Below are 13,443 nucleotides of genomic sequence, written 5' to 3' on the forward strand. Positions count from 1 at the left end.
AGTGCAGATAGAGCATCTGCTAGCTCTATCTGCGCTAGCAGTGACAGACCCGGAAACGCTGCAGCCCACGTCTCCGGGTCCGTCACTCATTGCTGTCAATGGCGGCCGTAACGGACTACGTTACACCGCGTTTATGCCGTGGTGTAACGTAGTCCGTTTAACGGACTGCTTAGACGTAGTGTGAACTAATCCTAACCCTAGTGGGGCAAAGAAGAAAAAAATGTTTTTTCTTTATTTTATTTTTGTCCCTACCTATGGGGGTGATAAAGGGGGGGTTTATTTATTATTTTTTTTATTTTGATCGCTTTGATAGTACCTATCACAGCGATCAAAATGTACCTGTAACGAATCTGCCGGCCCGCCATTTTGGAAGTTGGCGGCGCCCATCGAACAGACGGACGGACACAGGTCGGTAAGTATGAGGGGGGGTGATCATACAGAGGGGTGGGGAGCGGAAAGCGGGGGGGGGGCGGACAAGAGACCGGAGGGGAGCGGAAGAGAGCATTTGACAGGACGGAGGACCGGCGATCGGTGGTGGTGGGAGGGGTCAGATCGCGATCTCCAGCCATGGCTGATGGTATTGCAGCATCGGCCATGGCTGGATTGTAATATTTCACCAATTTTCATTGGTGAAATATTACTATCGCTCTGATTGAAAGTGAAACATCACTTTCAACAGCCAATCAGAGCGATCATAGCCACGAGGGGCTAAAGTACCACTCCCCCTGTCCCTGCAGGCCGGGTGAAATTACAGTTAACCTTTTCACCTGGCCTGCAGGAGCCCAATCCGGCCATGACGCACATGCTGCGACACAGGTCGGATTAGCACAGGTTTTCATGACGTATACGGTGCGTCAAAGGTTGGGAAGGGGTTAAAACCCATCCTGTGTGATAATATAGGTGAATCTAATGAAAATGTAGAGTCCCTGTGGGTGGAGATAAGGGGATGGGGAAAAATAATAAATTACTGATAGGGGTTTGTTATAAATCTCCAAAAATAATGGAAGCAACTGAGAATATCCTCGTAAAGCAAATAGATGAAGCTGCGACTCAAGGGGAAGTCATTATTATGGGGGTCTTCAACTACCCTGAAATAGATTGGGGAATGGAAATCTGCAGTTCCAGCAAAGGTAATCGGTTTTTGACAACTATGAGGGATAATTATCTTTCACAACTGGTTCAGGACCCAACAAGAAGGGGGGCACTGCTAGACCTAATATTAACCAACAGGCCAGACTGCATATCAAATATAAGGGTTGGGGATCACTTGGGGAATAGTGATCACGAAATAATAAGTTTTCATGTATCCTTTAATAAGATGTGTAGTAGAGGGGTTACACGGACACTAAACTTCAGGAGGGCAAATTTCCAACGGATGAGAGAGGATCTTGGTGCAATTAACTGGGACGATATCCTGAGACATAAAAATACACAAAGAAAATGGGAGACGTTTATAAGCATCCTGGATAGGACCTGTGCACAGTATATACCGTATGGGAATAAACATACTAGAAATAGGAGGAAACCAATATGGCTAAATAGAGCTGTAAGGTGCGCGCAATAAGTGACAAAAAGAAAGAGAATGAAAGGAAGTAGGTAGTGATGAGGCATTAAATAAATACAGAAAATTAAATAAATTCTGTAAAAAGCAAATCAAGGCAGCAAAGATTGAGACAGAGAGACTCATTGCCAGAGAGAGTAAAAATAATCCCAAAATATTCTTTAATTACGTAAATGGTTCCCAAAAAAGATAGTGTTGGCCCCCTTAAAAATAGTCTGGGTGAAATGGTGGATGAGGATGAGGAAAAAGCCAATATGCTAAATGACTTTTTTTCATCAGTATTTACACAAGAAAATCCCATGGCAGACAAAATGACTAGTGATAAAAATTCCCCATTAAGTGTCACATGCTTAACCCAGCAGGAAGTGCGGCGGCGTCTAAAAATCACTAAAATTGACAAATCTCTGGGCCGAGATGGGATACACCCTCGAGCACTAGAGGAATTAAGTACAGTCATTGATAGACCATTATTTTTAATCTTTAAAGACTCCATAATAACAGGGTCTGTACCACAGGACTGGCGTATAGCAAATGTGGTGCCAATATTCAAAAAGGGGACAAAAACTGAACTCGGAAATTATAGGCCAGTAAGCTTAACCTCTACTGTGGGTAAAATCCTGGAGGGCATTCTAAGGGATGCTATACAGGAGTATCTGAAGAGGAATAACCTCATGACCCAGTATCAGCACGGGTTTACTAGGGACCGTTCATGTCAGACTAATCTGATCAATTTCTATGAAGAGGTGAGTTCTGGACTGGACCAAGGGAACCCAGTGGATGTAATGTATATGGACTTTTCAAAAGCTTTTGATACGGTGCCACACAAAAAGTTGATACATAAAATGAGAATAATGGGGATAGGGGAAAATATGTGCAAGTGTGTTGAGAGCTGGCTCAGGGATTTATGTAAACTAGAAGCTTGGGCTGATAAATGGCAAATGAGCTTTAATGGGGATAAATGTAAGGTCATGCACTTGGGTAGAAGTAATAAGATGTATAACTATGTGCTTAATTCTAAAACTCTGGGCAAAACAGTCAATGAAAAAGACCTGGGAGTATGGGTGGATGACAAACTCATATTCAGTGGCCAGTGTCAGGTAGCTTCTACAAAGGCAAATAAAATAATGGGATGCACTAAAAGAAGCATAGATGCTCATGAGGAGAACATAATTTTACCTCTATACAAGTCACTAGTTCGACCACACTTAGAATACAGTGCACAGTTCTGGTCTCTGATGTATAAGAAAGACATAGCTGAACTGGAGCGGGTGCAGAGAAGAGCGACCAAAGTTATTAGAGGACTGGGGGGTCTGCAATACCAAGATAGGTTATTACACTTGGGACTATTTAGTTTGGAAAAACGAAGGCTAATGGGTGATCTTATTACAATGTATAAATATATGAGGGGACAGTACAAAGACCTTTCTGATGATCTTTTTAATCATAGACCTGAGACAGGTCTATCCTCTACGTCGTATCCTACTTCTGGAGGAAAGAAGGTTTAAGCAAAGTAACAGATGCAGATTCTTTACTGTAAGAGCAGTGAGACTATGGAACTCTCTGCCATATGATGTTGTAATGAGTGATTCATTACTAAAATTTAAGAGGGGACTGGATACCTTTCTTCAAAAGTATAATGTTACAGGTTATATATACTAGATTCCTTGATAGGGCGTTGATCCAGGGAACTAGTCTGATTGCCGTATGTGGAGTCGGGAAGGAATATTTTCCCCAATGTGGAGCTTACTCTTTGCCACAAGGGTTTTTTTTTCGCCTTCCTCTGGATCAACATGTTAGGGCATGTTAGGTTAGGCTATGGGTTGAACTAGATGGACTTATAGTCTTCCTTCAATCTTTTTTTTAATTTAAATAGATTTTTATTAACAATAAACAGAAAAAGAGAAAACATCATTCTCTCATCCACATTTCAATATGTTACATACATTTTTTCTTAATTTAAGAATCCCCAACATACCCACAACAACCCCCCCCCCCCCCCCACAGGACAGCTCATCCCAAGTCTAAACTCCCCTGAGGCCACGAGTGCCTCAAGTAGTTCTCACCTATCTGAAGCCTATAGTACCCAACTTCTATTACCCCTTATCCCAACTCAAGCCATGGAGACCACATTTTATTAAACATCTCTATTTTCCCCCGTCTCTTGTAAACACCTTTTTCCAGCTTTAGACCATGTTGTACATATTGAAGAAATTCCCTCCTCACAGGTGGTTCTGCCTTTATCCAGTTCCGTGCTATCACTTTCCGAGCCATATACAGTAACCTAGCGATTGCAATCTTCCAGGTGTTGTCCACTCCTATTTCATCCACGTATCCCAACAAGCATATTATCGGATCTCTCAGGACTCTACATTTATACGCTCCTTCCACCCGACTCAAAACTACCACCCAAAAAGCGGCCAATCTAGGACACGTCCACATCATATGATTCCTGCATTCTCACACCCACACCTCGGACACTCAGAATCAGCACGCAACCCCGCTTTATGTAGCACTTCCGGAGATTTATATACTCTGTGTATAATATAGAGCTGCGACAACCTATACGGCTCACTCAATGACAATCGCGGAACCCACTCCAGCACCGATTCCCATGTTTCCTTCTCCACCGGGCCCAAGTCCCTCTCCCACTTAGCTCTGGCCTTTATGGGGAAATCTAACAGATACGTGTGCATAAGGTCCTTATATAGGGTGGAAATAACTCCCTTTGTAGTCCCGTCACCACATACATACTCCAATACTATATCCTCCTGAATCCCAATGTCAGTACTCTTTTTTTGAGCTCCAAAAGCATGTCTCATCTGTGCATACTGATATTCTCCTGCGGGCCTCAGACCAAACTCTGCTTGCCATTGGGAAAAGGACTTCAACGCTCGTTGTTGGACTATTTGGTGTACAAAGCAAATTCCTTTTGTCTGCCACTCAATCAGACCTCCCAGAGCAAATTCCTTTAAATTACTGTTAGACCATATTGGTGTAAATTTGGTTAACCCTGTAACCCCCCGAATCTGCCTCAATCTGTTCCATAATTTACGTATCAGGAACAGGGTTGGATATAGCTTCCCCAATGCTCCCAAGGAGCCATCCTCTAAGCATTGCATTACCGGGCGTCGGCCTGTCACCCCTTCCATCAGGTGTTGTACTGCACTGGATGACGCCTCCCGCGCCCAGCCCTTCAAATGCTGACTCTGGGCTGCAAGAAAGTATACTTCAGGGTTGGGCAAAGCCAAACCACCATCTTCCTTGGGTCGCTGAAGCGTCTCCAGGCTAATGCGTGGGTACTGTCTCCCCCATATCAAGCTTCTAAAGAGGGCATTAATCTGTCGGAATTTCCCCCGCGGGATCCAAATTGGCGCGTTATGTAAAACGTATAAAATTTTAGGCATCAGGACCATCTTAATGAGATTGATCCTTCCAACCACCGACAAATGTAACTTATTCCAAGCATCTACCTTTGCCTTGAGCACCCCCATAACAGGAGTCAGATTTCTATGCAGGAACTCCGCGACTGGAACCGAAATCCATATCCCAAGGTATTTAAAATGAGATACCACCTTAAGCCGCTCATCACCAACATTCACACTTGCATTCTCTCCTACTCCATCTACCTTAAACAGAACCGATTTGTCCCAATTAATTGTTAGTCCCGATACGGACCCGAATCTTTCAACAATTTCAATGGCCCCTCCCAGTGAATCAACCGGATCAGCCAAAAACAGTAACACGTCATCGGCATACAGCGCTATCTTTTCCTCAACTTCCCCATATCTAAACCCAGGGACCCCATCAGATTGTCGAATCTTGGCGGCAAGTGGTTCCACAGCCAACGCAAACAAGAGAGGCGAAAGCGGACATCCCTGCCTAGTGCCTCTAGCCAACTTTATAGGCTGAGACAATTCCCCGTTCACCCTGATTCTAGCCGTCGGCAGCGAATACAACAGCTGAATCCAGGCCACAAACTGCGGACCAAAACCCATACTCTTCAACACCTGCCATAGATATCCCCACTCTACACTGTCAAACGCCTTATGGGCATCCAGTGACGCAATCACACTCCGGCCACAATTGTCAGACTTCAGCTGTAAATTCACATATAACCTCCGCAGATTAATTGCCGTCGACCTATCAGGCATAAAGCCAGACTGATCCGGATGCACCAGGCCCGTAATGACACTAGACAGACGGGAAGCTAACACCTTGGCCAGAAGCTTGACATCAATAGTTAGCAAAGAGATTGGGCGATATGACTCAGGTTTCCCCAAATCCTTATCCTCCTTTGGAATAACCACTATTATGGCCTCCCTCATAGAAGCTGGTAAGCACCCCCGGGACCTAGCTTCCTCCAGAACCGTCTTTAATCTAGGAATTAACACTTCTCCCAAACTTTTATAGATCTCGGCGGGCAACCCATCGACCCCAGGCGCCTTCCCATTGGCCATGGACATCAATGCCCGACTCAGCTCCTCCTCTGTGATAGGGGCTTCCAAGCTCTCCCTATCCACCTCATTCAGTCTCGGCAGATCCAGACCCTCCAAGAAGGTCAATGTATCTCCGACCGACTCACCGACCCGGGAGGAATATAAGTCTGCATAAAAGTCCTCAAAATCTCCGGTGTTTCAGATACTCTGCTTCCACTTACAGGCTCCAATGAGTGTACATATGAAGTACCCCTCTGAGCAGCCACCACCAGCGACAGCATATGACCCACAGTTTCTCCCTCCTGGTAATACAACACTCTTTGAAATTCCTGCTTCCTATCAGCTTTTTCCAACAGTACTTTTTCCAGTTGATTTTGTGCATTTTTCAGCCTTTTCCCCGCCTCAGGAGTTCCCAGTGTCGCCATCCCATCCTCTGCATCCTTCAACTCATCAACTGCCGCCCTTTCTGCCTCTCTCGTCCTTCGCTTACACCTACTAATGTCTCTAAACAGTAGTCCTCTCAGATACGCCTTCATTGCATCCCAAATCGTAAGAGCGTCTGTACTCCCATCATTCAAAAAGAAGAACTCCGCCACCTCCCGTCCTATACCTTCCATCTCAATACTATGTAACCAACTAGGATGTATCTTCCATTCCCTCCCATTTACAGACTGTGTTCCCGCCAATTTAAACTCCACCTCAATTGGACTGTGGTCCGACAAGGCCCTTGGGAGATATCTCACCTCCCCAACTAGTGTGTCTAATAGCTTATTTCCCAGAGCCATGTCAATTCTAGAGAGCGTGGCATGCGCCGGCGAATAACATGAATACCCTCTCTCCCCAATATGTCTAACCCTCCAAAGGTCAATCATACCTATCTCATGTACATAGGTGCCAAATGTTGTTGTATGTCCCCCCGACCTATTCTGGGTGTTTTTATTTTTATCCCAGAAGTCGTCACAGATGTTATTTAGGTCTCCAATAATCATCAGTGGTGTCGGCCCCCATCGTTCCACTCGCTCCAAAACTTCTCTAATCTTCCTGCTTGAGTAGGGAGGCGGAATATACATAGCTGCAATACACACTCTCACTCCATACACTATACACTGTATTAGTACGTACTGACCATCTGCATCTACACAAACTTTCACCTCCTCATACTGTACTCCCGCTGGGACCAAAATTGATACACCTCTCGCATACGTTGAGAAGGTAGAGTGATATCCCTTCTGAATCCAGCGTCTATTTAAGACATTCACTTTCTCCCTTACCAAGTGCGTCTCCAGCAAACATATCATTGAGGCCCGTTGGTCTCTTGCATACTGCAAAGTCGCGGCTTGTCTGGATTTCTCCGCCAGGCCTCTCACATTCCAGCTCAAAATCTTAAAACGGCCCCCCATCAATTGGCTCATCTTCTCTAACTATATCATTATTCTTGACCATGAGCTGTCTAACGTCCCTAACCCCCCCTATCCCAACTCCCTTTCCCACCCTTCCCCTCTCACAACTAACCGTTCTGCCTCTTTTCAAGAGTGGGGCATCATCGCCCATAGCGAACACTCCGATTGGCAGTACCTTCCCAACCCTCCTCCCGCCACTGTACATAGCAGAATTCCATACATTCTTTAACATGTCACAAGATTTCAACATTGATTAACCTGCAAATACAGGAAACCTAAACAAATTTATAATACGCCGCTTACCCTTCCTCCCCCTACCCCAGCAGCCGTTATAGCATTCCCTTAACTGTAGCTGATTACAACCCAGCTCCACCCTTTAGCTTTCACATCCCATAACCCCTGAGTTGTTAATTACAAGTCTCTTTTCCAACTGACAGAGAAATAATCGCATTCAGAGTCCCCCCTCAGTTTCAGTCTCCTTTTCCTTTAAGCCTTTTAGCATTAATGTCAATCCACTGAGTAGCTTCCTCCGGCTTCTGAAAAAAGTGAATTTTGTCAAACGCCACCACCCTCAGTCTTGCTGGAAACATCATGGAGTACTGCACTCCCAACTCCCTCAGCCGTCTCTTGATACCCGTGAACATCATCCGTTGTTTCTGAACCAGGGCAGAATAGTCTGGGTAAATCACAATTCTTTGGCCTTCAACTGTCAGATCCGTCATATCTCTAGCCTTCCTCAGGATAATGTCTCTGTCTCTGTAATTTAGGATTTTGGCGAGCATGGTACGGGGATTCGCTCCAGGGACAGGTGGTTTCGGCGGGACCCTATGCGCTCTCTCCACCGCGAACACTTTTGTCAGCACCGTATCTCCAAAAGTCTCTAACAGCCATTTTTCAATATACTCAGTTGGATTCCTTCCTTCAGCTTTTTCAGGGATGCCCACTATGCGTATATTATTTCTTCTGGACCTATTCTCAAGATCCTCATTTTTTGCCGCCAATTCAGCTATTGCTTGAGTGAACTTCTTCTCAGCCTTTTGCAGCTGCACTATATGATCTTCTGCAGTGCTCACTCTCTCCTCCACCTCCCCCACACGTTTGTCAATCTTCTGCATGGCTGCGTTTATCTGGGCTGTGTCCCCCTTAACCTCCTGTATCTGTTGGGTCAGAGACTGTTTACATGAAGAAACCAACGCAAAAACGTCTCTCAGGGTAGGCTCAGCTTCTGGCGCCCTGTCCTCAGATCCCCCTACTGCCACCGCCATATTGTTCTCCTGTCTCCCCTGTTGTACCTCATGCTCTCCTGCTGAGTTCTCTTCCTCCTCCTCTGTATCAGCTCCGGTTTCCTCCTCTGCAGCCTCCACTCTTACAAACTGCTGAAGCTTTGCCGCCACCTCCATGCGTTTCTTACATGCGGCGTTCTCTTTATCCGCCATCTCCCTTGCATCGGCGCCATCTTGGCTTGCGCCTGCATCCCCGGCTCCCGCGTCCTTCTGCCTTCTCCTAGTCATTCTCTCCGTTCACGGAGCTACCGCTCAGCACCGCCGAGCTCTCTGGGTCACCCCGCAGCCGGTAAGCCTCCCTTGGAGCCGTTCAGCGGCGGCTATACAGGATTTTATAATGCACAGCAGCGGGAGCTCTCTGCCGCACGTCCGCTCACATGGACACTCAGGCCACGCCCCAGTCTTCCTTCAATCTTAATAACTATGTTACTATGTTATTCTTTGTGCAGCTATATATGTGCAGATGAACGCTGCATAAGACTCATATTTCTTGGAAAAACCTCAGTGATTATGAGAAGCTTTTGTCTTAATCCTCTTACTAAAACTTCCTTCACATGACCGTAACTTGCATGAGCAGAACTTGTAAGCCAAAACCAGGAATGAAATAAAGATGATGTATCATGGAAAAAGACTGGTATGTCTTCTGTGTTTTACACCTACTCGTGATTAGTGAGGGGTTTTGTAAGTTTCTAACTACTCATGATTTTGGCTGCAAAATACTGATGAAAAATACTGACCACAGAATTGTCATGCTTAAGTGACCAAAGCCTGACAGATAACACACCATTTGCAATTTAGAAACCTTATGGGTTTAGCATAAGTTACAGTAAGTTTACATTTCTTTTTAGGCCTCATGTTTTCAGCTCCCGAACATTATACTGAGTTTTAAATGAAGAAATGAAGCATAGCTTTAAAAGATCTAGTGCAATAGAAATATTGCCCCAGTTCTAATTTCTAAAGAATATAGAGCCTAATGGCTTTACAACTAGAAATCAGCTACTGAGGTCTAATTTTATTTCACACCTTTTCACTCTCTCCCAACTTGATCTAGGATAGATGAGTGTTAAGGCCCCTTCACATTAAGCAACGCTGCAGCGATACCGACAACGATCCGGATCGCTGCAGCGTCGCTGTTTGGTCGCTGGAGAGCTGTCACACAGACCGCTCTCCAGCGACCAACGATGCCGGTAACCAGGGTAAACATCGGGTAACTAAGCGCAGGGCCGCGCTTAGTAACCCGATGTTTACCCTGGTTACCATGCTAAAAGTAAAAAAAAAAAAAACACTAGATACTTACCTACCGCTGTCTGTCCTCCAGCGCTGTGCTCTGCTTCTCTGCTCTCCTCCTGTACTGGCTGTGAGCCGGAAAGCAGAGCGGTGACGTCACCGCTCTGCTTTCCGGCTCACAGCCAGTACAAGGAGGAGTGCAGAGCACAGCGCTGGAGGACAGACAGCGTTAGGTAAGTATCTAGTGTTTGTTTTTTTTTACTTTTAGCATGGTAACCAGGGTAAACATCGGGTTACTAAGCGCGGCCCTGCGCTTAGTTACCCGATGTTTACCCTGGTTACCAGTGAAGACATCGCTGGATCGGTGTCACACACGCCGATCCAGCGATGTCTCCAGGGAGTCCAGCGACGAAATAAAGTTCTGGACTTTATTCAGCGACCAACGATCTCCCAGCAGGGGCCTGATCGTTGGTCGCTGTCACACATAACGATTTCATTAACGATATCGTTGCTACGTCACAAATAGCAACGATATCGTTAACAATATCGTTATGTGTGAAGGTACCTTTAGGCACTAGAGATGAACAAGTGTGCTCGTTACTCGAGATTTCCGAGCATGCTCAGTTGTTCTCTGAGTATTTTGGGCGTGCTTGTAGATTATGTTTGAGTCCCCGCAGCTGCATGATTTGTGGCTGCTAGACAGCCTGAATACATGCAGAGGTTGCCTGTTTGTTAGGCAATTCCCACATGTATTCAGGCTATCTAGCAGCCGCAAATCATGCAGCTTTGGCGACACAAACATAATCTCCGTGCACGCCCAAAATACTTGGAGAACACCCGAGCATGCTCGGAAATCTCGAGTAATGAGCACACTCGCTCATCACTAGTAGGCACATCAAACCCTAAATTAGTAAAAGTCAATATTTTTATACTACTAAACTCTATTGAATTACATTTTTTCAATACATCTTCAAATTGACATCCTAGACGCTAAAAGTGAAGAGCCAACTGCAGGAGTGTGCAGTTTGTGTGTAGTACTTGTCTTGACCCATGTAGGAAGCCTATTAAAGGGTCACCATGAAAATGCAGTCGAATCTGCAAGCACCATGTTATAGAGCAGGGGGACCGGAGTAGATTTATATAGTTGAAACCAGTTTACATACACTATATAAAAGATACACATGCATGTTTTTCTCAATATCTGACATCAGAATAAATATTTACTGTTTAAGTCCAGTAGGATTACCACAATTATTATTTGTCAAATGCCATAATAATGAGAGAGCATGTTTTAAGGCATTTTTGTTACTGCAAAGTCAAAGGTACATTTCATTAGTATTTACCATTGCCCTTAAACTTAGGTCAAACATTTGGGATCTCCTTTCACAAGCTTCTCACAATAGTTGGCCTGAATTTGGGCCCATTCCTACAGACAAAACTGGTGTAACTGATCCAGGTTTGTATGTCGCTTTGCTAGCACCTGACTTTTCAGCTTTACCCATAAATTTTCAATAGGATTGAAATCAGGGCTTTGTGATGGCGACTCCAAAACATTGACTTTGTTATCATTAAACCACGTTATCAGTTTGGCGGTATGCTTCGGGTCATTGTCCATTTGGAAGACCCATTTCCGCCCAAGCTTTAACGTCTGTCTAATGTTTTGAGATGTTGCTTCAGTATTGCCACATCATTTTCTTTTCTCATGATGCCATCTATTTTGTGAAGTGCACCAGTCCCTCCTGCAACAAAACAACCCCACAACATGATGCTTCCACCCTCGTGTTTCACAGTTGGGATGGTATTCTTAGGTTCCAAGCTTCTCCCTTTTTTTCTCCAAACGTAACAATGATCATTATGCCTAAAAAGTTCCGTTTTAGTTTCATCAGATCGCAGGACGTCTCCAAAAATGAAGGTCTTTGTTCCTATGTGCATTTGCAAACATTAATCTGGCTTTTTATGTTTCTTCTGGAGTAATGGCTTCTTCGTGGCAGAGTGGCCTTTGAGCCCATGTTGACACGGTACTCGTTTCACTGTGGATATTGACACAGTTTTACCAGCTTCCGCCATCATCTTCACAAGGTCTTTTGCTTTTGTCCTTGGGTTAATATGCACATGTCGGACCAAAGCACATTCATCTCTGGGACACAGAACCCATCTCCTTCCTGAACGGTATGATGGCTGGACATTCCCATCTTGTTTGTACAGATGAATGAGGCAACTTCAGGTACCTTGATATTGTACCCAAGGATGAGCCAGGCTTGTGCAAGTCCATAATTCTCTTCCTGTTATCTTGGCTGACTTCTTGAGACTTTCCCATGATGCTGCACAGGGAAGCAGTGTGTTTCAGGTGTGTATTAAAATACATCCATAGGTGTGTCTCTAGTTAACTCAGATGTTGCCAAAAAACAGAAGCTTCCAAACACATGATCTCATCATGTGGGCAGTCCAGAATTGTTTCAAGGCATTGTAATCTTAGTGTATGTAAACTTTTGACTTTGCAGTAAGTAATAAAAATGCCTTAAAAACATTTTCTCTCTCTCTCATTATTCTGGCATTTGGCAAATATTAATAATTATGGTAATCCTAATTGACCTAAAACGGAAAGGTTTATTCTGATTTCATGTTAGCTATTGAGAAAAACATGCATATGTCTTTTTATACAGTGTAGGTCAACTTCTGGTGTCAACTTTATATAGTATTGTGAGAAAAGATTCAGTTTAACCTGCTTTATTCATTTAAACCTCCTTTCTGGCTGGGATTTTCAGTCCAGTGGGAGGTTTTCTCAGTGACTGCTTTCTTTGTATAATTGTGCATACTGAGATAGCTGACAGTCACGGATAGGAGCACTCACTGGACTGAAAGCGAAGAAAGGGCAGGGGATTAAATAATTAAAATACACGTTATACTATATTTTTTCTCACAAAACTATAGATCACTCTTCTCCACTCCTCCTGCTCTATAACATGCTGCCTGCATTTTCATGGTGACAGATTCCCTTTAAAGCCAACGTGGCAGCAGGATTGTGCTCAGTAAACTACAGGCATTGTCAGGTTGGCGCTGTTACAATGATTAAAATGATACCTGGGGTGAAGAAATTTGTCTGGGTCTTCTGTAAACAGTGAGTGAATTTTGGGGCAGATCTTTCCTTGGTTTCTCTGGCTTAGGGTACCATCACACTCAGCAACTTTGCAACGAGAATGACAACGATCCGTGATGTTGCAGCGTCCTGGATAGCGATCTTGTTGTATTTGACACGCAGCAGCGATCTGGATCCCGCTGTGACATCGCTGGTCGGAGCTAGAAGTCCAGAACTTTATTTCGACATCAGGTCGGCGTGATTCGTCATGTTTGACATCAAAAGCAATGATGCCAGCAATGTTGGAGCTAACAACCTGCGAGAACGATAAGTGAGTCGCCGTTACGTCACTGGATCGCTCCTGCATCGTTCTGGAGTTGCTGTGTTTGACGTCTCTACAGCGACCTAAACAGCGACGCTCCAGCGATCGGCTCGTTGTCTATATCGCTGTGACGGTACC

The 13,443-nt window shown here is 44.7% G+C and overlaps 1 protein-coding gene across 3 annotated transcripts in view; it reads left to right on the forward strand.

Moving 5' to 3' along the window:
• HCN2 (hyperpolarization activated cyclic nucleotide gated potassium and sodium channel 2) overlaps positions 1 to 13,443 on the forward strand; it is a 192,420-nt gene that overhangs the window by 151,563 nt on the left and 27,414 nt on the right. The window lies entirely within an intron of this gene.

The sequence above is a fragment of the Ranitomeya imitator genome, chromosome 1 (assembly GCF_032444005.1).
Source record: "Ranitomeya imitator isolate aRanImi1 chromosome 1, aRanImi1.pri, whole genome shotgun sequence".
NCBI classification, from domain to species: Eukaryota; Metazoa; Chordata; class Amphibia; order Anura; family Dendrobatidae; genus Ranitomeya; species Ranitomeya imitator.